Consider the following 22,061-nt stretch of genomic DNA (forward strand, 5'->3'; position numbering starts at 1 on the left):
TTGGTTTCAAGAAAGCCTTTGAGTGTATAGAGAAGGAAACAATAGATAAGGTCATTAGAGAATTTGGCGTTAAATCAAAATTAGCAAATATAATTCGTGAAACACTAACATGTACAATATCTAAAGTCAGATTAATGGGAGAAGTACCTGAGGCATTTGAAATTGGTGTTAGACAAGGTGATGGTTTGTCACCTTTACTGTTTAATTACGTTCTAGGAAACATTGTAAGGATTCGGAATTCAGAGCAAAACAAAAAAATCACAAAATTCAACCAATAACTCTGGGAAAGAAAGCAAATCGAATTAATGTAAACTGCTGGCCTTTTAAGAATGATTTTGCAATACTTTCAGAAAACCTGACAGAACAGGTTATTTACAAAAACCTTGTGGAAAAAATAGGAAACAGAACTGGCCTCAAAATTTCAGGTGAAAAAGCAAAATTCATGACAAATATAAAAAATGCGCCAAAATTCATACAAACACAAATAGGTAAAATAAAGTGCATAAATAAATTTAAATGTCTTGAAGGGACTATACAACAGAATGGACTAGAAATATCTGCAGTAGATGTAAGGATTAACAAAATGGAAGGAGCATATGGTTTGACCAAAAATATTTACAACAAGAAATGTATATTTAGGAAAATAAAACTGAAATACTAAACCATAGTGGTATGACCAGAATGTTTACATGGATCTGAATGCTTAACGATAAACTATAAGATGGGCAGACTAGAGGAAGTGAAAGGAAGGATTATTAAAAAAATTATGGGTGCAATAAAAACTGCTGATGGTTGGAAAATAAGAAGTAATGAGATCTAGAAACATATGGAGAAAATACCTAAAATAATGATCAAACGAAGATTAACCTTTTCTGACACCTCTACCGAATGGATAGAAATAGACTAACAAAACAGATACTCCTATATTTCTGGAAGAAGAAATCGACGATAGCATGGATTACAGAAGTAAGAGTGGTCTGGAAACAAACAACATTAAACAATCAGAAAAAGCAGGAATAAACCGTTTTAAAATTTAAATACTAAATTTGGAAGGCTTTCCATGCAGAAGAAATAAAAAATCGGGAACAACGTGGACAGAAGAAAGGAAGTGACTTCGTGGGGAGAAAATGAGGGAATCCTGGAAAAATAGGAAAGAACAACAAAGGAAGAAGAAGAACTGAAGTTATTAACGTGATCCTTGTTGGTCAATACGGTTGTAAAAAAATGATAATGATAATAATAATGCATTCAGATATGTACTTAACAGCATGCGGTTACAAGACTAAATGTTGAAGGGCATAATTAGTGGGACTATGGTGATAACACATACAAATAATAACTGAGTTGGACATTATTCCCAAAGCATGTTACCAGTCCTACTGGTAACATAAGGCCGAACGAAATGTAATGGACCTGAACGAGGAAAAAATAATATTTGATAGTAATCAAAGAGACCATTGGAGGAGGATACAGAGAAAACAGGTTTCGCATCTACTGGATGAAGTGGTGGGAAAAAATTCACTCCAACAACATGGAAAGGGCTTCTTTGAAAGTTGATCAATCCTCCATATCTATGATTGTAGTATGTAAATGCACATGTTTTCTATAGGACCCTCTGCAAACGCTGTTGACGATTAATATGCCAGATACTGTACCACCTGGACTACATTTACCAAATAAAGAACGTACGCTTCAATGCAGGATCGAACCAGTGACCTCCTGCATCCTAACCAAAAGCTCTGTCCTCTGCCCCAACTGTACAGCAGGTTCTGCTATGTGCTAGCGGGAATATTCCACGATGTCCCAAAACAAATACTGCATTTTTTCAACCAAAACTGGTCGAAAAAAAAGTTGCGTTAACCTTGTGAACGCTCCTCGCAGAAAACTAGTTTCGACCATATCCAGCCATCGTTAGAAGGGAATATGAAAAGAAGTGTTGCGTTACTTATTAAACGCTTCTCGCAGATAATTAATTCCCAAAATTTCCAGTCATCTATACATCTCAATATAAAAAGACGATGTCTGAAATACGAGGACACTTTGTCAATTGGCTGTCAACTCCGAAACTGTGTTGTTAACAGCAAATTGATAAAGCTTCCTCTTATCTTACATCTACATCTACATTTATACTCCGCAAGCCACCCAACGGTGTGTTGCGGAGGGAACTTTACGTGCCACTGTCATTACCTCCCTTTCCTGTTCCACTCGCGTATGATTCGCGGGAAAAATGACTGCCGAAAAGTCTCCGTGCGCTCTCGAATCTCTCTAATTTTACATTCGTGATCTCCTTGGGAGGTATAAGTAGGGGGAAGCAATATATTCGATACCTCACCGAGAAACGCACCCTCTCGAAATCTGGACAGCAAGCTACACCGCGATGGGGAGCGCCTCTCTTGAAGAGTCTGCCACTTGAGTTTGCTATACATCTCCGTAACGCTATCACGGCTACCAAATAACCCTGTGACGAAACGAGCCGCTCTTCTTTGGATCTTCTCTGTCTCCTCTGTCAACCCGACCTGGTACGGATCTCACAATGAAGAGCAATACTCAGGTATAGGCCGAACGAGTGTTTTGTAAGCCACCTCCTCTGTTGATGGACTACATTTTCTAAGGACTCTCCAAATGAATCTCAACCTGGCACCCGCCTTACCAACAGTTAATTTTATATGATCATTCCACTTCAAATCGTTCTGTACGCATATATTTTACAGAAGTAACTGCTACCAGTGTTTGTTCCGCTATCATATAATCATACAATAAAGGATCCTTCTTTCTATGTATTCGCAATACATTACATTTGTCTATGTTAAGGGTCAGTTGCCACTCCCTGCGCCAAGTGCCTATCCACTGCAGATCTTCCTGCATTTCGCTGCAATTTTCTAATGCTGCAACTTCTCTGTATACTACTATCTACTAGGTAATTTATATATATCTTAGACGCGGCTTCTTATATTCTGATCGGAAACGGTCGAAACTACTTGTCTGTTTTTCAATATGCGATCTTGACTAGTGAAGACCTTACAAAAAAATGATCATTCACTGAAATAAGATACCGCCTGGTATCTATAACAAAGGAATTTGCAGGTAATTCTGAATAGTGTCTCTCGAGAGTTTTAATGAGTCCGGAAATTAACCATAACTGAAACACACACTGAATAGGTGGCAGGCTACACTAGCTTACAGGAGTTATCGAGATTTACATGTACCCAAAAATTGTATTAAACTTGCGAACTACACTCCTGGAAATTGAAATAAGAACACCGTGAATTCATTATCCCAGGAAGGGGAAACTTTATTGACACATTTCTGGGGTCAGATACATCACATGATCACACTGACAGAACCACAGTCACATAGACACAGGCAACAGAGCATGCACAATGTCGGCACTAGTACAGTGTATATCCACCTTTCGCAGCAATGCAGGCTGCTATTCTCCCATGGAGACGATCGTAGAGATGCTGGATGTAGTCCTGCGGAACGGCTTGCCATGCCATTTCCACCTGGCGCCTCAGTTGGACCAGCGTTCGTGCTGGACGTGCAGACCGCGTGAGACGACGCTTCATCCAGTCCCAAACATGCTCAATGGGGGACAGATCCGGAGATCTTGCTGGCCAGGGTAGTTGACTTACACCTTGTAGAGCACGTTGGGTGGCACGGGATACATGCGGACGTGCATTGTCCTGTTGGAACAGCAAGTTCCCTTGCCGGTCTAGGAATGGTAGAACGATGGGTTCGATGACGGTTTGGATGTACCGTGCACTATTCAGTGTCCCCTCGACGATCACCAGTGGTGTACGGCCAGTGTAGGAGATCGCTCCCCACACCATGATGCCGGGTGTTGGCCCTGTGTGCCTCGGTCGTATGCAGTCCTGATTGTGGCGCTCACCTGCACGGCGCCAAACACGCATACGACCATCATTGGCACCAAGGCAGAAGCGACTCTTATCGCTGAAGACGACACGTCTCCATTCGTCCCTCCATTCACGCCTGTCGCGACACCACTGGAGGCGGGCTGCACGACGTTGGGGCGTGAGCGGAAGACGGCCTAACGGTGTGCGGGACCGTAGCCCAGCTTCATGGAGACGGTTGCGAATGGTCCTCGCCGGTATCCCAGCAGCAACACGGTCCCTAATTTGCTGGGAAGTGGCGGTGCGGTCCCCTACGGCACTGCGTAGGATCCTACGGTCTTGGCGTGCATCCGTGCGTCGCTGCGGTCCGGTCCCAGGTCGACGGGCACGTGCACCTTCCGCCGACCACTGGCGACAACATCGATGTACTGTGGAGACCTCACGCCCCACGTGTTGAGCAATTCGGCGGTACGTCCACCCGGCCTCCCGCATACCCACTATACGCCCTCGCTCAAAGTCCGTCAACTGCACATACGGTTCACGTCTACGCTGTCGCGGCATGCTACCAGTGTTAAAGACTGCGATGGAGCTCCGTATGCCACGGCAAACTGGCTGACACTGACGGCGGCGGTGCACAAATGCTGCGCAGCTAGCGCCGTTCGACGGCCAACACCGCGGTTCCTGGTGTGTCCGCGGTGCCGTGCGTGTGATCATTGCTTGTACAGCCCTCTCGCAGTGTCCGGAGCAAATATGGTGGGTCTGACACACCGGTGTCAATGTGTTCTTTTTTCCATTTCCAGGAGTGTATTTTAATGATGTGACCGTTAAATAATGTGTGCAAGGCATTCTGGAGAATCAGTCAGAAAACGTATTCTGAAATCCTCATAAATAACAGGTTCATGGCTTTCTTAAGGACAGAGCCTAGCACAGCTTCATGTCTGGGGAGAAAACATCTGCAGTCTTGACTGGTGGATCTGTAGAGGTCTCTAATGAACAAATATTTTCCTTGAATGTTTTCAACTTCCTTCGAAGTCTCCAAGACTTTGGTCTTTACACTGTTTTGTTATGTCACCTTTTTAAATGACATTATACTCGGCATATATGGCCACTTATTCCTCTATTGCATCGAACTCCTTGCGTAGGGATCAGGTAAGATGTACCTCTCAAAGGCTGCTTTAGTTTCCCCCTATGTAAATGATGCTTTGAGACGCAAATAATGCCTGTGTCAAGATCTATTTGTAATTCACGTTCTTTATCATCAGTTTCCCTAATATTCTGACGATATACACTAAGTGTGGCTTCTGACCTGCACTTTTCAATTACTGAACTGACGTTCAGCGTCAATGGCACCTCCCTCAAACAGGAATACCTCCTACCTGACTTCGTCTTAGAGGATGTCCAGCCCTTTCGCACGTTACCACAGGAGTCTGGCCTTCATTTGGCCCAGATCCACGTACTGTAAGTTATAAACTTCATCAGCCATCCCTCACCAACCTCATTTAGAAGCAGTCAGCATCTAGTATAGATGGACTTGTGAATACTCTCAACTGAAACGAGGTCTGCCTTGGGCTGGGGCTGACCAGCAGTTCTGCCTGGGTCACCACCCACTTCTTAAGCCAGGCCTCTACCAAGTCTATTCCCAAGCCCTTCCCCTTTCACTTACGTAGTCCTATTTTCCAGTTCTTTCGGTAAGTAGACTATATCGGTCACCTTACTGAGCATCAAGTATGATTTAAAAATGCTGGTGGCTTGGCTATCCTTCCCAAATGTCTCCTCCAACTGCGAGCCTTCTCCTCAGGCACATGACTGCTACCTAGTAGAAAAATACTCTTCTTAATTTTATGTCTAACTGAGTTTTCCTTACAAATGTGGTGGCCTGCTGCATCTTACCAGCTCCTAAAACTTCTGAGGGCTCCTCATCAGAAGACTCTCACAGCTGGCTAAACCCATTATCAAAGTTCAAAATAAAGCTACTGGAGCCTATTATCTTCCTAATGGCTTCGCTGCAATCTGCCAGTTACCGTTTCTCTACCCCCTCTCACGATAGCCTATCTCTGTGTGAAAGGCATATATTTTCAAATCCAATCTTAATATATTGTTGCTACGTGTCCTGCAGGAGAGGACCTCGCAAAATTGTCCACTAGCTTCACCGTCATACTCATCCCGCTAAAGCACTTGTTACATAGTTCACACTATACCCTACAACTCACTAACCTAAGACACTTCGCGCATCTCTCACACACGATCAGATTTTGAAGTACATTTCGACAAATACAAATAAATAACAAGAAACCACACAAAACTAAAATCACACTCTAAACCACCAATAAACTGGAAGGAGACTTTTAACCTGTAGCGGAGTGTGTGCTGATATGAAGCTCGCTGGCAGATTACAGCTGTGCTCCGGACCGAGAATCAACTCCGGACCTTTACTTTTGCTAGCAGGTGCTCTACCAACTGATCTACTCCAACTTCACCAACTTCACAAAAGTTTTTCTGTGAAACATACAGGACTAGCACTTCTGGAAGAAATGATATTGCGGAGGACAGAAGTGTTAGTTCCGGAATTTTCGCAGGAGAACTTCCGTGAAGATTTAAGATAGGAGACGACGTACAGACGGAAGTAAAGCTATGAGAATGAGGTTGTGAATCGTGCTTGGGTAGCTCAATTGGTAGAGCACTTTCTCGGAATGGCAAACGTCCCGAGTTCGAGTCTCGGTCCGGAATACAGTTTTAATCTGCCAGGAAATTTCAGTAAACACTTTATTCAACGAATATTATCAGCCGTATTTGAATGTAATGCTTTTTCTGCACTTTGCTGAGGATACTGCTGCAGTAGGTAATCGAATGTTTTTGTGATAATTTGTTTGAATGAATTGAGATCTGAACTCAAGGGAATAGAAGTCTTTAGAAAGATGTAGAAGGAACCGAGTATACAAGAAAACTTTATCTCATGTATTTATTTTCGGCCAAATTCATAAAAATGACTAATCGGACAAAGCACAACTATTGTTTGGTTTGTTAAGGCACTCACCTCCATACGTTGTTGTATATACTGACGCCGTGAGGCCGAACTCAAATCGAATGGTGATCACGGAAAATATTTTCACCACCATTGTCGGCTAAAGAGGGAAGAAGGTTACCAGAAATCTGCAGCAGTGACACGGAAGACTAAAAGTATTTTTCAGTGACCCATGGCATGGGCTTAGGAACACTGTCGATGGAATACCACAATAAATTGTAAGAACATGGCATTATACTGCACAAGTAATCTGACTCACCCACACAGAACAGATGCGCCTCAGACACCTCATGCGCAGGCTGCAGAAATAGTTTCTCCTACGAAGGCCTCACACGACGCCGTGAATCACATGCAGTTAATGAAGCATACTCTCTAGACGTGCTGTAGTCTTACTGAGACAACAATTTGCTGACCACCCACGAAGAGGCGGCGATACTTTAACACGTTTCCTCCAAAGATAAGTTAAAAAATTTGCGGTCAGTTATCTTACGTGCAGACACTTACATAGACGTCATATCATCGTTCTTCACCTTACGGTAACTGCGACACGTAGCGGTGTGATGTCCTTGTTGTTGTTGTTGTGGTCTTCAGTCTTGAGACTGGTTTGATGCAGCTCTCCATGCTACTCTATCCTGTGCAAGCTCCTTCATCTCCCAGTACCTACTGCAACCTACATCCTTCTGAATCTGCTTAGTGTATTCATCTCTTGTTCTCCCCCTACGATTTTTACCCTCCACGCTGCCCTCCAATACTAAATTGGTGATCCATTGATGCCTCAGAACATGTCCTACCAACCGATCCCTTCTTCTAGTCAAGTTGTGCCACAAACTTCTCTTCTCCCCAGTCCTATTCAATACTTCCTCATTAGTTATGTGATCTACCCATCTAATCTTCAGCATTCTTCTGTAGCACCACATTTCGATAGCTTCTATTCTCTTCTTGTCCAAACTATTTACCGTCCATGTTTCACTTCCATACATGGCTACACTCCATACAAATACTTTCAGAAACGACTTCCTGACACTTAAATCTATACTCGATGTTAACAAATTTCTCTTCTCCAGAAACACTTTCCTTGCCATTGCCAGTCTACTTTTATATCCTCTCTACTTCGACCATCATCAGTTATTTAGCTCCCCAAATAGCAAAACTCCTTTACTACTTTAAGTGTCTCATTTCCTAATCTAATACCCTCAACATCACCCGACTTAATTCGACTACATTCCATTATCCTCGATTTGCTTTTGTTGATGTTCATCTTACATCCTCCCTTCAAGACACCGTCCATTCCGTTCAACTGCTCTTCCAGGTCCTTTGCTGTCTCTGACAGAATTACAATGTCATCGGCGAACCTCAAAGTTTTTATTTCGTCTCCATGGATTTTAATACCTACTCCGAATTTTTCTTTTGTTTCCTTTACTGCTTGCTCAATATACAGATTGAATAACATCGGGGACAGGCAACAACCCTGTCTTACTCCCTTCCCAACCACTGCTTCCTTTCATGTCCCTCGACTCTTATAACTGCCATCTGGTTTCTGTACAAATTGTAAATAGCCTTTCGCTCCCGGTATTTTACCCCTGCCACCTTTAGAATTTGAAAGAGAGTATTCCAGTCAACATTGTCAAAAGTTTTCTCTAAGTCTACAAATGCTAGAAACGTAGGTTTTCCTTTCCTTAATCTTTCTTCTAAGATAAGTCGTAGCGTCAGTATTGCCTCACGTGTTCCAGTATTTCTACGGAATCCAAACTGATCTTCCCCGAGGTCGGCTTCTACTAGTTTTTCTATTCGTCTGTAAGAATTCGTGTTAGTATTTTGTAGCTGTGGCTTATTAAACTGATTGTTCGGTAATTTTCACATCTGTCAACACCTGCTTTCTTTGGGATTGGAATTATTATATTCTTCTTGAAGTCTGAGGGTATTTCGCCAGTCTTATACATTTTGCTCACCAGATGGTAGAGTTTTGTCAGGACTGGCTCCCCCAAGGCCGTCAGTAGTCCCAGTGGAATGTTGTCTACTCCCGGGGCCTTGTTTCGACTCATGTTTTTCAGTGCTCTGTCAAACTCTTCACGCAGTATCGTATCTCCCATTTCATCTTCATCTACATCCTCTTCCATTTCCATAATATTGTCCTCAAGTACATCGCCCTTGTATAGACCCTCTATATATTCTTTCCACCTTTCTGCTTTCCCTTCTTTACTTAGAACTGGGTTTCCATCTGAGCTCTTGATGTTCATACAAGTGGTTCCCTTATCTCCAAAGGTCTCTTTAATTTTCCTGTAGGCAGTATCTATCTTACCCCTAGTGAGATAAGCCTCTACATCCCTACATTTGTCCTCTAGCCATCCCTGCTTAGCCATTTTGCACTTCCTGTCGATCTCATTTTTGAGACGTTTGTATTCCTTTTTGCCTGCTTCATTTACTGCATTTTTATATCTTCCCCTTTCATCAATTAAATTCAATATTTCTTCTGTTACCCAAGGATTTCTACTAGCCCTCGTCTTTTTACCTACTTGATCCTCTGCTGCCTTCACTACTTCATCCCTCAAAGCTACCCATTCTTCTTCTACTGTATTTCTTTCCCCCATTCCTGTCAATTGTTCCCTTATGCTCTCCCTGAAACTCTGTACAACCTCTGGTTCTTTCAGTTTATCCAGGTCCCATCTCCTTAAATTCCCATCTTTTTGCAGTTTATTCAGTTTTAATCTACAGGTCATAACCAATAGATTGTGGTCAGAGTCCACATCTGCCCCTTGAAATGTCTTACAATTTGAAACCTGGTTCCTAAATCTCTGTCTTACCATTATACAATCTATCTGATACCTTTTAGTATCTCCAGGGTTCTTCCATGTATACAACCTTCTATCATGATTCTTAAACCAAGTGTTAGCTATGACTAAGTTGTGCTCTGTGCAAAATTCTACCAGGCGGCTTCCTCTTTCATTTCTTAGCCCCAATCCATATTCACCTACCACGTTTCCTTCTCCCCCTTTTCCTACACTCGAATTCCAGTCACCCATGACTATTAAATTTTCGTCTCCCTTCACTATCTGAATAATTTCTTTTATTTCATCATACATTTCTTCAATTTCTTCGTCATCTGCAGAGCTAGTTGGCATATAAACTTGTACTACTGTAGTAGGTGTGGGCTTCGTATCTATCTTGGCCACAATAATGCGTTCACTATGCTGTTTGTAGTAGCTTACCCGCATTCCTATTTTCCTATTCATTATTAAACCTACTCCTGCCATACCCCTATTTGACTTTGTGTTTATAACCCTGCAGTCACCGGACCAGAAGTCGTGTTCCTCCTACCACCGAACTTCACTAATTCCCACTATATCTAACTTAAACCTATCCATTTCCCTTTTTAAATTTTCTAACCTACCTGCCCGATTAAGGGATCTGACATTCCACGCTCCGATCCGTAGAACGCCAGTTTTCTTTCTCCTGATAACGACATCCCCTTAGATAACCGAAAAAAATACAGCAGGAATACACTCTAATACAAAAGAAAAAAAGGCTCACCCCGAAGAAATAACCCGAAGTGGACGTAAATCCGTAGATGTGATGTACACGCAAGGACAAATAAAAGTTAACAAATTCAGCAAAACTGGATGATTTATTCAACAGAAAGACTTCACAAACTCAGCAAGTTAGTAACATGTTGGACTACTTCTGACCATTATGCAAGCAGTTTTCGGCAAGGAAATGATTGATAGAATTATTGGTTGTGCTCCAATCGACATTCTGCCAATTTATGTCCAATTGGCGCGTTCGATTGTTTAAATTCTGAGGTCGTTGGAGGACCCAGCACATAATAAACCACACATTCTCAGTTCAGGAGAGATCCGGCGACACTGCAGGCCAAGGCAGGGTTTGTCAAACACGAAGACAAGCAGCAGAAATTGTCGCCTTGTGCTGGCGATCATTATCTTGCTGCAATATAAGCCAAGGATTGCTTGCCGGGAAGGGCAACCAGACGGGGCGCAGAATACCGTCGACGAACCGCTGTGCTGTAACGGTGTCGCTGATGACAACCGAAGAGGTCCCCCTACGAAATGAAATGGCACCTCAGACTATAACTCCTGGTTGTCGGACTGTAGGGCCGGAGAGATTCGAGTCAGCATTCCACCACTGTCCAGGTCTTCTCCGGATCGAAGAAAGATGTGTGCACATCTTCGGTATTCAGTCTAAATGATAGAAATAGAGATTTCATCAGTGATGTTTCGCGCTTCGAACTCAGCCCTAATGACCAGAAAAGAATTGTCTGGACACGCCCAATACAGCGGTGGGATTCCAAATTGATTCTCGCCTGCCATGTGGCCTGACAACCATGAGTGATGGTCTCGAGTGCCCTCGGTTGTCATCTGCGCCCCCCTTACAGGGCAGTGGTACGTCGACCATTTTCTAGTCCCGTTTTGATGTCTCTTATGGCACACCATCCTGGGCTTGCATCTCAGCATACTAATACCCATCCGCACATGCCAAGGTTTCTACTGGTTGCCGGCCGGTGTGGCCGAGCGGTTATAGGCGCTACAGTCTGGAACCGCGCGACCGCTACGGTCGCAGGTTAGAATCCAGCCTCCGGCATGGATGTGTGTGATGCCCTTAGGTTAGTTAGGTTTAAGTAGTTCTAAGGGGCTGATGACCTCAGGTGTCAAGTCCCATAGTGCTCAGAGCCATTTTCTACTGGTTGTTTTCGTTCTTGTCAAAACCTACCAGGCCAGCAAGTCGCTGGATCTCTCCCCAATTGAGAACGTTTGGAGCATTATGGTCAGGGCCCTCCAATCGGGATAATGTTATTTTTACAGTATTTTATGGTTGTATGGACAAGATTATCATGTGCCATTTCTTTCAAATGATGTATTGAAAAGTCCATTGAAACTAAACTCGCTTTGTATATGTGTGTTGTCGAGTGGTAACATGTTGGTGAAGAGCTGTGGCAGATCTCTTGCTGCGTGCTCTCGAGTCCGTTGAAAGTCGCCCTTTTTCTTTGAAGGTTCGTTGGCCAATCACCCAGCGTCTCTCCATCTCCACGTCGGCGTAGTGTTGCTGAAATATTCTACAGTAATTAAAATGACCAGAAGGAGTAGCACATACGTTAGAGTCTCTGTTATTTATCAGAGATGAGCAATCATTTATTTCTTCCGTGAATATTCACAATGATAGATTCTGTTTGTCCTTATCATAGCAAGAGAAAATCCGAAGTCATCAAAATTATGTTCAACATCCGAGATAATAAAAGTCAGAGTTAATGGAATGACAATGTTCGCTTTTCTTATCCAAGGAGTAACGCATTTGGATCCTACCAACGCATCATCATTTCATCCCCATCCGGCACGCAGGTCGCCCAATGTGGCGTCGACTATAATAAGACCTGCATCATGGCGGCCGGACGTGCCCCGTAAGGGGCCTCCCGGCCAATGACGCCAAACGCTCATTTCCATTTTCTCCTACCCACAACATAGAATCTGTCACAGATAGTTTCGTAATAAAATGTGATATTAAAATGGCTTCCCTAAGAGTACAGCGGAGGGAGTTAAGAACCGGTGCTGGATCCCTGCGACAAACAGTTCAAAGTTCACATTTCAGTTACTGAATGCAACATTATTTACATCTTTTCACACCACATAACTGGTAATATGTTAGTAAGTTTACAATACATTGTCCAATTACATCATGTTCATGTATCTCATGACAATAATTACATATTAATCTAGATCTGTATTTCCTTGTAGTAATGCAGGTTTCAGTGTTCTGTATTTTCACTGCGTTTCATTAAAGTTCTCAATTCTGGGAAAAACTATCTTGGATTATAACTTACCTCCTCATTCGAGCATGGATGAACGGGAAAGCCAGGAAAAACCGCATTGAGGCCTTGAGAACTGAGTATTGAAATGTATGTGTTAATGTATATCATTTGAATTACTTATGTTTGCTGAACAGATTCGATAAACTTTTCAGTGTCCTAATCGTTGTCAACTTTCTCAGACACCTGTGTGATATCACAACCATTGAACTTATGAACCTTACATTTTTCTTAATATGGAATTGTGGTCCTCTGTCACCGCGTCGATCTTCGATGATGATGATGAAGTTGACAGGGCAGTAGGCCAAAATCCGGATCGAAGGAAGACGTGTCCAGGGCAGCCATTGGATATGGACCAAAACCTGCCCTAACGTTGCTACAGGAAACAGCTCGATGATGGGGCACCGTAAGAGGGTATTAGAATTTTGACAGGGAATTTCTGTAAACAGTGCCTGTAAGAAACGGATATAATCTTATGTATAATCCATTCTCTCACATGGAATCGGTGTTCCTTGGAGCTTCAGTTTCAGGTTTGGCCCCGAAAATCTTACGAATTGTTAAGGCAACTAGTATGTAGCGTCTGGTCGGCATAAATTAGCGAAAACTTCAGAGCGCAATGTTCTTCCATTTATCGTGAGAATACAAAATGTCTTCAGTGACCTCTTTATTTAATGATTGTAGCACACAACTGGTGGAAATATAATGATATATTACAACATTACAACATGTTGCGAATCATGCAAGTAGACTTGATCACAATCCATGGAACTTATTTAGCGTCCATGACGGTTCACATTCCAACATGTGATAGCACAATTTATCAAAAAATTACAAGTTGAACTGTGTTGTTGAAACACCAGTTTCAATTCGAAATTCATGTTAATCCCCATACAAAGTTAATACACATCATTATGTGTCTTAGAAAACCATTGCACAGGAGATTGCATCACTAAATTTTTATATCAAAACACTGTGTCCCATTGTCTTTAGAGTATAGATATTCCCAGAGTCATTTTTGTACACATATGTCCTTACACTCTTCATTACAAGTAAGCTAAAGTAAGCAAAATTACAGTGGATACTTGCACAATTGCTGTTGTAACTTAATATGTACATTTCAATGTCCATGTCTATCGATTCTCATCCACAAACTTCTTCCTCATTTGTGCTTTTGCCTTCATCGAACCCAGTGCTCGATGAATCTTGGCCTCCCTAGATTTTTCTACATCTGACATCTTCTGTAAGCAGTTGATCCACTGATTTTTTTTTCCTTTTTATTCAAAAGAAGTTCTGTTGGCACAGCGAAAGTTGATGAGTGAGTCAAATGATTGTATACTTTTCCAAATGGCTGTAACTAGTTTACCCACAATGTTTGTTTATGGTGGCCAGAAGTGCAGATAAATGTGTTCAGTTCACCAAACAACCTACCCATTGGGCTGCCTTCTGAATGGAACCTGGGGATCAAAATTTGACTAATCCCATTATTTTGTATCTATCTCCTCCACCTGTATTCAATAAGGTTATCAGTATTGTCTAACAATAGAACATGTGGCTTGTCAACACATGCAAAGTCTGTTGATGATGAACATCATGGCACACATCTAGAAACAATACAACTTTACATATTTCGCTGATAGGTCATAAGAACATTAACAAACAGTATAATCAAATCACGTAACTCAGCTCCCAACACACTAGTGACCAAAATTAAGACTGAATGGCAACACAGTAAACTGCAAACATCATCTGAAGTAAAGAATGTTTCATACTTTTTTAATTACACGTCTTGTGTAACTTGCCAAAATGGAGGGCTTGGGGATTAAATATTTTGTGGGGAACATCTTGAAACCGGGAACTTTTGAAATAACTGTTTCATATTTGGAGATTGTGTCCTCAATGGAAGAATTATTTTATTAATTTCTCTGGCCTCCAGAACTAAATAAACATCTCCATCTTATTTGGTTACCACTAGTAAGAGGCTGCAATATTGACTACTGGATGGTTCTATAATGTCCCAGATAAATATTTGCTGTATTTCGCGGTCTGTGGCTGACTTTATCGTCCATAAAATGGAGTAATACCTGCGACAGTGCGTTCTATCTAGTTTTGCATTTAGATGACATAGATACCGTTTTATTATGCCTGGCTTATCATGAAATACCTTAGCATATTCTTATAGCACTGTCTTGTATCTTTCGCCGTGCAATTTGAGCATTAGATTCAGTTACCTTTTGGGTTAATTTGTTTTGTACCTTTAAACTAGAAGAATTGGTCAACGGGTTGGCGATCCTCCTGCAAGTATATGGTTTATTATTCACAATAACGTCGATGTAATTCTTGTTTCTGTGTGAAAGTGACTGTTAGAGGAGCTCATTCTTTAGTTAACATGAGTTTACTTGAGGTGAAGTCTGTTATTGCATTCATGCCCAGAATCAAATCCACAACAACATTAGGTAACAACAAGCATGTGCAATCAATACCTCCTTTACCAAGGCCTATTTGAATTCTTGTTTGTAGTTTAACTGAACGAGAGAGTCCTCCTACAGCACGAAGTACCTTGCAGTTCGCCATGGGTTAGTTCGGCAAACTAGCTTGTTCCTGTAATCGCTTCATAAGAGCCCTGGAGACAGCCTTCACGCTTGCGCCAGTGTCTAAGATTACCACAACATCGAATTCCACAATATTAACACTGATAGCCACTTTTGGCATGTTTTCCGGATTAAAATTGCAAATGGTTCAAATGGCTTTGAGCACTATGAGACTTAACATCTCAGGTCATCAGTCCCCTAGAACTTAGAACTACTTAAACCTAACTAACCTAAGGACACCACAAACATCCATGCCCGAGGCAGGATTCGAACCTGCGACCGTAGCGGTAGCGCGGTTCCAGACTGTAGCGCCTAGAACCGCCTGGCCATATCGGCCGGCTTGAAATTGCAAGGTTGGTCACCAAGCAGTAGTTCATCCGTAATATCAGCACCATGGTCACACCATATCATCCTAATATTACTGTTGCAACCACATTCGCAAATTCCAATCAGTGTTTTGGGGCTAAAGTTGGTCATGTTTTGTTTTCCTGGTGTTGATAGGTATCGCTTGTTTGTCAATAATGTCAGTAATACGAGATGAACTATTTCTCCAACTATTACTTGTCCCATCAGGATTCAGCTGATGGTCGCAGTTCGCATTCCAGTGAGATGTTGCTGGATTTTGTTGATAGTCGGGATTGTAGCACCTATCATATCACTTGTTCCTATATTTACTGGTATGGTTACTCCTGTTCCCACATCTTAAGCTACTCACACTACTGTACATAGTACTGTGAGTATCTCCTTGTTGATTCTCATTACTAGAAGGGCATTCTGTTAGCAAAAAGGTGAATGGCCTTTCAGATCATGATGCGCAAATTTTAACTTTAAAAGATTTTTATGCTGCAACACGTGTTAAATATAGTCATCAGCTGTTCAGGAAAGCTGATCCAGTTGCTGTAGAGACCTTTGTAAACCTTATAAAGGAACAAGAGTGGCAAGATGTTTATAGCGCTGATACAGTAGACGATAAATATAATGCTTTTCTCAAGACTTTTCTCATGCTCTTTGAAAGTTGCTTTCCGTTAGAACGTTTAAAACAGGGTACTAGCACAAACAGGCAGCCTGGGTGGCTGACTAGAGGGATAAGAATATCTTGTAGAACAAAGTGGCAATTATATCAAAACGTTAGAAACAGTCAAAATCTAAATGCAGCAGCCCATTACAAACAGTATTGTAAGGTGCTTAAAAATGTTATTAGGAAGGCAAAAAGTATGTGGTATGCAGATAGAATAGCTAAGTCTCAGGATAAAATTAAAACCATATGGTCAGTCGTAAAGGAAGTGGCTGGTCTGCAGAGACAGGTCGAGGATATATAATCAGTGCATAGAGGGAATGTCCGTGTTACTGATAAGTCGCATATATAGTTACAGTATTTAATGATCACTTTCTGAATATAGCAGGTGAACTAAATAGAAACCTAGCCCCAACAGGGAATCATATAGCGCTCTTAGAAAAAAGTGTTCCGAGATTGTTACCTGAAATGCTCCTCCATGATACTGACAAGAGGGAGATTGAGATAATAATTAAATCACTAAAGACCAAGAACTCTCATGGATATGACGGGGTATCTAGCAGAATACTGAAGTATTGTTCTATGTATGTTAGCCCAGTTCTCAGCCATATCTGTAACTTTTCCTTTAGGTGTGGTCAGTTTCCTGACCGATTAAAGTACTCGGTAGTGAAGCCACTTTATAAAAAGGGAGACATTGATAATGTTGACAATTTTAGACCTATTTCAATGCCATCGGTGTTTGCTAAAGTTATCGAGAAGGTTGTATATACAAGGTTACTGGAGCATTTAAATTCACATAATTTGCTGTCAAATGTTCAGTTTGGTTTTAGAAATGGTTTAACAACTGAAAATGCTATATTCTCTTTTCTCTGTGAGGTTTTGGACGGATTAAATAAAAGGTTGCGAACGCTAGGTGTTTTCTTTGATTTAACGAAGGCTTTTGACTGTGTTGACCACAAAATATTACTGCAGAAGTTGGACCATTATGGAATAAGGGGAGTAGCTTACAATTGGTTCGCCTCTTACTTTAAGAACAGAAAGCAGAGGGTAATTCTCCGCAATATTGAGAGTGGTAGTGATGTTCAGTCCCAATGGGGCACTGTTAAGTGGGGCGTTCCCCAAGGGTCGGTGCTGGGGCCACTGCTGTTTCTTATTTATATAAATGATATACCTTCTAGTATTACAGGTGATTCAAAAATATTTCTGTTTGCTGATGACACCAGCTTGATAGTGAAGGATCTTGTGTGTAATATTAAAACAGTAACAAGTAATGTAGTTCATGAAATAAGTTCGTGGCTTGTGGAAAATAATTTGATGCTAAATCACAGTAAGACTCAGTTTTTATAGTTTCTAACTCACAATTCAACAATAACCGATATTTTGATCAGACAGAATGGGCATATTATAAGCGAGACGGAACAGTTCAAATTCCTAGGCGTTCGGATAGATAGTAAGCTGTTGTGGAAAGCCCATGTCCAGGATCTTGTTCAGAAGCTAAATGCTGCTTTATTTACCATTAGAACAGTATCTGAAATAAGTGACACTTCAACACGAAAAGTAGTCTACTTCGCATATTTTCATACGCTTATGTCGTATGGTATTATTTTTTGGGGTAATTCTTCTGATTCAAAAAGGGTATTTTTGGCTCAAAAACGAGCTGATCGAGCTATATGTGGTGTGAGCTCAAGAACCTCTTGTCGACCCCTATTCTAAAATCTGGGAATTCTGACATTGCCCTCACAGTATATATTTTCTTTAATGTCGTTTGTTGTTAGCAATATTAGCCTATTCCCAAGAGTTAGCAGCTTTCACTCAGTTAATACTAGGCAGAAATCAAATCTGCATGTAGAATGCACTTCCTTGACTCTTGTGCAGAAAGGAGTGCAGTATTCTGCTGCATTCATTTTCAATAAGCTACCACAAGAACTCAAAAATCTTAGCAGTAGCCCAAACTCTTTTAAGTCTAAACTGAAGAGTTTCCTCATGGCTCACTCCTTCTATTCTGTCGAGGAGCTCCTGGAAGAGCTAAAATTAAGCAAATTCCAGTGTTACATTGTTGATTGTCTTCATTTAAACTTACGACTTGTCACCTGAATATGTTTTTTTTTATATTTCATTTTATCTGTTTCTAATATCGTGTTATAATTTCATGTATTGACTCGTTCCATGACCATGGAGACTTCTCCTTAATTTGGTCCCACGGAACAATAAATAAATAAATAAATAAATAAAATCAGCATTCGAATGCTGCTGAAACTTATTTGTGTCCCTATTTGAGCAATTCTGTCTGTTAGGACCGTTTTCATCATTGAAATTTTTACCTCTGGCTTTTAAGTCTTCCATCAACATGTCTACTGAATCCCTTGCAGACAAATTCAGCTTGCTTTTATCAGACAACAAACTAGATCAGAGCAATTAACATTACTTTCAACAACACAGGCATTAAAAATCAATGATAACGGAGTAATAATGTTCGCTTTCCTTATGCAAGCAATAACGTTTTGGTTTCTAAGTTCAGCACATTATCTGACACAGTTATATCTGTACTAATATGTGATATTACACAAGTTCCGAATTTTGAAGATTTAATGCGGTAGTTGGACATAATCTGGCACGATATCCCTCAGGAGGACATCGAAGAAATCTGTCAGTCAATGCCAAGTCCAATAATTGCTTGCACAAGGGCGAGAGGAAGACCTACACGTTATCGACTCGCTCGATCAGTGAAGCTGTTTTTCTCTAGTAAATCATCCAGCTTTCGTGACGCTGTAGTCGATTGTTTCTCTGTACATGTATATCACATCAATCAATTTCCGTCACATTCAGAAGACTCTTAGTGTTTTTGTTTTATTTTCTTTTTTATGTTGTAATATTTCTGACATTGCAACCATTATATTCAGCTACAAGAAGCTCTTCTTAGAGCAGTTGAGAAGGCAAAATTTTGTGAGGTGCCGATGACAGATGGCTTGTTCGGTACGGGTATCGTGAGAAAGACCGCCTACACTGTGGTCCCCCTCCACGCTTAGCTGCTGCGTTCGCAAGTTGCGCGCCATAATGATAATTTTCTGTTATTAATATTAGACAAACTAAACAGCACATTTACTTGCATTTTTAATGCATCTCTCAATAGCGTGCTATCATCCGATAATTTCACAAGTATTAATAATCAGCAGAATAATAAATAACTACTAAACGAAAAGGCAGATGATCTCCGGATCGTGCCTATCTTGGATAGCGGGCGAAGTGATTCGGCCGTAAGGTCATAGCTGGTTCCGTGGTGCTGGAGGACAGACGTGTTGTCTGCTACTATCGGTATTAGTTAAGATTTTATTAGCGATACATGGGATGTAAATGTTTGTGCTGGTTCGACAGTGTCGGAGGATAGACATCCTGTATGCCACGGTCAGCATCAGGTTAAGACTTTGTTAGTAATGGATGGTTATATGAAGATATTGTTGAGGATAGGTGTGATAGTTATTACAGAAATACGCAGTCCGTTAATTTGTTGAAGAATATAAATTATTTGTGGCTCGAAAATTGTATGTACTAATAATTGTGCAATTTCTCGTGTTCTGCCAATAAAAAGCGAGTGGCATCCCGTATACACAAACTGATTGCAGATTTAATTATTCCTATAGTTTCTTACAGCTTTAAGATGACGGATGCACGATCTTCCTGCCGTTTTCTGCGCAGGGGCAAGAAATATAGAAGACTGTAGGTTGGTGAACATTTACTAGAACGTATGCATTCCACTCAGGGCGGTGGAGGCAAATAGGCTCCTCTAGTGTAGTGCAGTCTTAGCTTGAATGAGATCAGTGACACGTCATCTGTGGTAACACAGAGGAGGTACGAAAGAGAGAAATATTTTTGACATAAGGGTTTAGCATACGCACGTATTTATCTCTCTCTCTCTCTCCCACTGCCTCTCTTTTTTTCAATTTGCCGTAGTTTTAGAGTGTATGTCGTTGGTTGACATCTGAGCAAAATACTGATGAACCAGCCACTCTACAACTCACTGTCTACTCTAGCTACACCTACATTTACGTATATACTGCACGAACAACTATACACTACATAACGGAGTGTACATATTACTACTATTGTCAATATGAAAATCTTGGACGCTTGTTGTTCTGTAGCTTCTAAGTGTTTGATAAAAGATATCTTGCTGAACACCATGAGCTGTATATGAATTATTTAATAGCCACAACGGTATCCCCGAATACCTATCTGGCTATTAAATAACTTGAATGCAGCTCAGGCGGACAGCCAAACTTTTTTTTGACGGTGCTGTTGATCTTATTTCGTATTCCATTTCTGTACTGAGGGACAAATGACACTTATACGTCTGTGTGTGTTCTGTCGGTCTCATTTTATTCTCACGACCCTTGTGCGAGTTATATGATGTTGGTAACGTAATTCTCTAACAACATTTCTTCGAATAAAGATTCTTTTAAGTTCACCTAGCAGGGTTTCGCAGGAACTATGTTGTCTTCTTTCCAAGGATTCCAAATTCTGGGAACATAACAGTTACTACTTCATACGGGCTATACCATGGATGGCGAAGAATCTGGCACACGAGCTGTACTCCAGCAAGAGTCCCGAAGTGCTCAGTGCGGCAGCACACTTCCATCGCCACCACGACGAGTTGGGTGGAGGGGAAAGGGGGACAAACTGCAAACGCCCTGCATTTAAATGACAATGCAAACGCACTGCTTACGAAATGGTTTCATATTTCACACTTGTCAACAGTATAGATCAAAAAGAGGACAAATTTTCAGTACAATTTAATTATTTTTGGCGGGCCTAAGTCATAATATAATTATTATCTGGTACAAACTGTCGACATACAGGCAGGTGCAAACAATCACAAAAAATTAAGCACTGTGGCTGCCTCGTAACTGTGACTTATTTAGTTTCATAATCGATAAAAATCTTTCAGACGTATATCTTGATAGAAATATATATGTTTTTGGATAGGGTTCGCCTGTAGCAAAACACAGTTTTGTTTTTTAACCCAAACAGGTTTCCCTGCAGTTGCAGCATCTTCAGTGGGCATTTATTTTATGGCTGTTAAAGATAAAGAAAGTTCTTTACTGTTTGTATACATGTAAATATTAGTTTTTAAATCGTAAGTAAAGATATCTGAAAAACACATAAAATTATCCCGACTGAGATTTTCACTCTGCAGCGGTGAGTCCGCTGATACGAAAATTCCTGGCAGATTAAAACTGGGTGCCGGGCGGAGACTCAAACTCTGGACTTTTGCCTTACGCGGGCAAGTGCTCTACCAACTGTGCTACCCAAGCACGACTCAGGCCCCCTCCTCAGGACACTCAAACTCTGGACTTTTGCCTTACGCGGGCAAGTGCTCTACCAACTGTGCTACCCAAGCACGACTCAGGCCCCCTCCTCATAGCTTTACTTCAGCCAGTACCTCGTATCCTACCTTCCAAACTTTACAGAAGCTCTCCTGCGAACCTTGCAGAACTAGCACTTCTGATAGAAAGGATATTGCGGAGACATAGCTTAGCCACAGCCTGGGGGATGTGTACAGAATGAGATTTCCACTCTGCAGCGGAGAGTGCGCTGAAATGAAACTCCCAGGCAGATTAAAACTGATTTTAAGATCGTAATTTTGACTTAAACAGTTTATCTATTTAAAGTTAAGTGGTTGCTTATGATAAACTGTGAAACAAAACAGTCACTGTAGGAACACAATATACAAGAAAAACCATACCATGTGGTAAAAAGATATGAATTCATAATTATA

This window comes from Schistocerca cancellata, chromosome 8 (genome assembly GCF_023864275.1).
Source record: "Schistocerca cancellata isolate TAMUIC-IGC-003103 chromosome 8, iqSchCanc2.1, whole genome shotgun sequence".
Taxonomy (NCBI): Eukaryota; Metazoa; Arthropoda; class Insecta; order Orthoptera; family Acrididae; genus Schistocerca; species Schistocerca cancellata.